We start from the raw sequence: 4,443 nt of genomic DNA, 5'->3' as shown, positions 1-4,443 counted from the left end.
TCATTTCCTTGTTGCTTTTATTCATATATTTCAATTGATCACCTCAATTACTAGATCTTCTTTGCTTTAATATACAAATAAGTATATTTTACCAGAAGACCATGACCAATTTTAGGAAAGGTAATGATCCTAATTTAAGTTTCCATTTCCAGAGGTATCAAATTTGGAGAACAAACCAGAAGAGACATTTAAATGTCTGAGCAATGTATTGTTCAAAGCGTAGTCACTCAGAATAAAAAACACTGCCCCCTAGAGTTCAAATAAGGCACAAAGCTTAGTCACTGGTTCATTATTCTCCTTTTAGATGTTGCACTGGCTTTCAGAAACTTTCCACTCTTCACGAGGCAAGAAACATTGGCTTCTAAAATAGAAAGAATTCATGTTGGAGGATGTGTAGCACCAGGATGCATAATTTATCCATTCTATTTTTGTCTGCAGCATAAATTGTTCTTTTGGAAATTGTTAAAAACCATTGATATATGGTCATCACCATAATCATTATTCAATATTTACTGAACATGTGCCAGAATCTATGTAAAAGGTTCTGCATCCGAAGCATATTAAACAGAGAAAACAGCAGTGCTCAGCAAAATGTTAACTGTTGTTGCCCTTTCCTTGGAATCTTACCAAGACTTTGGGAAAACTCATAATTTGTTATAAACAATACATGTACCCTGTTTAATTAAAATCTAACTAAATTATGTATTCATGAGAAAGCCAATGAACTAGCTCCTCCTCGAAATTAATTATGAGACTTTTGAACTAGATTAAATATTATGTGCAATAAATGTTTGGAACATAAAATCTTTTTTTTCTGTTTTTTGTTTGTTTGTTTGTTTTGTTTTGTTTTTGTTTTTGTTTTTCAAGACAGGGTTTCTCTGTGTAGTCCTGGCTGTCCTGAAAGTCACTTTGTAGACCAGGCTGGCCTCGAACTCAGAAATCTGCCTGCCTCTGCCTCCCAAGTGCTGGTATTAAAGGCATGTACTACCACTTCCAGGCCAAGGGACATAAAATCTTGAAAGAGCTTTCTTACCCATCTCTTCCAGAGTATAGACAAAATAGGCTTGTTAGTAACCACTACACAGTGACTTAGCAGAGTGGTATAGTGTTTTATGTGAGAAGACAGTCTGGGTATGGGAAAAACATTTATGAAGTATGTTTCCAGGATGCTGTTAATGTCCTGAGACTTTTCATCTCCAAGGAGGGTCCTCCTAGGTGGTCGTGTGCTTTTCATTGTGTTGTTATCTAATCACAACACAGTGGAGGCATTCTCAGTAGATTGTTATTTGAAATAAAAAAGGTAAATTAAAGATAAGAAACATAACCATCTACATCAAAAGAACAAATATTTCTTACAAAGTCTCAGGCTTTTCATAGTGTGGGTGCACACACACACACACACACACACACACACACACACACACACACTCATACCACTTCTGAGAAGGGATCTGAGGCATTGAATGTTTGAACTGGACCCGTTGCCATCATGAATAATACTAAATATCTCTGGAAGAGAAAAGGGGGTCTTACTAGCAGTTTTCCTGGGGACCTTTCTTCCCATATTAGGTAGAGCATTGCAGCATTAGATAAGAGAAATGGACAAAGCTACTGTAAACTCATAGAGAAGCTTCACAAAATTTTCAAAAAGATGACTGCCTTAAAGGAATTGTGGCTTTTTGTTGGGGGCATACAGCTTGGCAAATGGAACATGAACTCATTCCTGCTTGTGTTGTCTATTTAACATGATACCCTTGTGCTTCTGAACAACCCATACAGTAGCATGTAGAAACAGGTCATAGAACAAAAGTAACATAAAAATGAATTATTATTGCTTTTGGATCTTTTGGTCTTAACTTTTGGTTCTAACTATTTCACCTTTGTTCTCTTGAAAGCATTGCTAAGTACATGTATCGATTTACAGTGTAATAGCCACTATTGTGAAACCTACGTAGGATAGATTCACATTTCTTAGTGGATTTTTTTCCCATGCCTAGTAATCCGACAGCTGAAGGAAGAAACTTTTCTTAGTGTCTGGAAATCTGTGAGCAAACCTCAAATGCCAGGAGTGGTCAATGGGTAGGTTATTAATAAATATAAAGAGCAATTATAATTATTACAGGCATATGAAAGGCTCTATTCTTTTTTAAACATTTATAAGATATATTTATTATTTTTTCTGACCAAAGTGCAATGATTTCTAAAATCTTTTAAAACAAGTAACCATGAAAAACATATTCCAGAAAATAAAATACAAATGGGAATTTTAACCACTAGATTGCTTTATCTAATTTACTCTATATTTAGTCTAAGAAAACAAAACAAAAAAAAAAAAAAAACTTTGAACTATTATTAAAACAAGAACTGAATCAAATTACCGTAAACTAGTGAATTCGTGTCAAGGGTCTACTGGTAGGAACTCTTGTTACATCAGTTTATGATGACTAGTCCTGTGTCACAGAGCACAGGAATACAAGTCACTACTTGTGACCCTTGCCCCACAGACTATGTCAGAAGAAAGCTGACAATCCTGCCCAGGCTCTGAAGCCCTGTTCCCTGACTCAAACCTTGGAAGCAAAGACTATGCCCTATCATACAACGTTGTACAAGCTGTAATAAATCAGACTCTAAGTTTTAACTTTCAACAGGAAATGGTCAGTCATCTGATAAACAGAGCATTGCTAGGAGTCCATTTTATGAGTATGTTTACTAAACACCTTGAGCAAGAGCCAGCTACACATAAAATTCCTTTAAATTTGGTCCACAAATTCACTTAGCGGGTTGAAAATTTTAAATGTGCAGCAAGAGGAAGTGGAAATCCCAAATCCCAACACACTGCAATTACAAAAAGGATATACATGCATACTAAAAAAATTAGCTCACCGAAGGCACAGACATAAAAGGGATAAAAAGGGTAGTCTTTACCACAAACAAGAATTAGCTGATATGCTTCTTCATGTTGTGAGCACCATAATACCTAAAATGATTTAAACCTGAATTCACTGTGCACAGTGACCACAAATTTAAAAAAACACATAATTTAATTTGTCTTACTATATATTTCTAGACATTAATTGAGATGTAATTTTGAAAGGTTAAAACTGCCTTAAAAGGGGCCATGATAGCAGCTATCAAAGCAATATTCAAGCATGATTTCAAAGATGTCTTCAGGGTTAGTTAGCCTTCTTTGTCAAAAATCTTCACAACTTCACCAAAAACTTCATCAACAGACTTAGAAACATCTATCTTCTTGACTTTCCCCATTTCTTCATATAAGTCAATAATTGGTTTTGGTGATTCAAAGTAAGTCTGAATTCTCTTTTCCAAGCTCTCTCTGTTGTCGTCACTCTTACCACTACTTTTTCCCCTTTCAGGACATCGTTCAATACAGATCTCATTATTACAGTCAAAAAACAGAACAAAAGATACATCTGCTTTTCCATCCATGGTTTTGTTCCAGCCTTGAACGTTGTCTTGATTTCTCGGAAATCCATCAATCAAGAATTTATTCTTCTGAGCATTGGCAGCCATTGTTTGGTCCATTTCCCTCCTTAATAAACTGATGGTTATCTCAACTGGTACAATCTTTCCTTCTTTAATGTACTTTTCAATAAGCTCATCATACTGAGAGTCTGGATTCTTCCTTTCATCACGAAGAAGCTCTCCTGCAGAAAGGTGTGTGGAGCCATATTTCTCGACAATGCACACACACTGGGTCCCCTTGCCCGCACCGGGCCCGCCCAAAATGAACAAGACCAATGGCTTCATGTGGTGGGAAGAGCAGCAGTCTGCGGGTCAGCGGCAGGCAGCTCGGGACCAGGACGTGCGGCAGCAGGCGAGGACAGCTGCTCAGCATACAACGCGCCTCTGACAGCGGCTCTATTCTAAAAAGATGTTACACCCTTGTGTAGCTAGAAGCATGTATTGTGGTCCACCTCGATGAGCAGGTGACTCCCAAGTCTTCTTGCGAACTATGTTGCCTTCCATAGTTTGCTGTCCTGCTGGATCGAGGTCACTTTTACTAAGCATAGAATAATTTAATAAAATTAAAGGAGAAACACATCCTATCACTGAACTACTAGGACATTTACTGCATCTCCTCTGGTCTGATCTTGATAAAGCCTGTCACCATTATTCTCAATGTGATGCTTTTTGCAGCACATGAGTTATAATACCTCTTTCAGCAGTGTGCTTGACAATCATCCTTAACTGCTTTCTCTTCGGGTCTTCTGTTTTTGTGGCTGGGTCATCAAGAGTGAGCTCAGCCTTTTCTTTGCAAATGTCAGATCCTCATTATTCCTTGCCCTGTCTCCTGTTCAGGTAGAGATACCTAGCTCTAGTTTTTATAAAAGAGACATCGAATATTAAAATGCATTTAGAGTAAGAAAGGAGCCTTTAGGATGCAATTCTTTATTATCAAAAATTATAGAAGAGATTTAGGAG

At 37.2% G+C, this 4,443-nt stretch overlaps 1 pseudogene; it reads right to left on the bottom strand.

Moving 5' to 3' along the window:
• Nucleotides 1–3,109: 3,109 nt before the first annotated feature.
• Nucleotides 3,110–3,856, bottom strand: Gm5867 (annotated as a pseudogene).
• Between the last annotated feature and the right edge of the window lie 587 nt (nt 3,857–4,443).

This window comes from Mus musculus, chromosome 5, assembly GCF_000001635.26.
Source record: "Mus musculus strain C57BL/6J chromosome 5, GRCm38.p6 C57BL/6J".
Lineage (NCBI taxonomy): Eukaryota > Metazoa > Chordata > Mammalia > Rodentia > Muridae > Mus > Mus musculus.
Note: the sequence above shows the minus strand (reverse complement) of the source record. Positions and strands in the feature narration are given on the sequence as shown.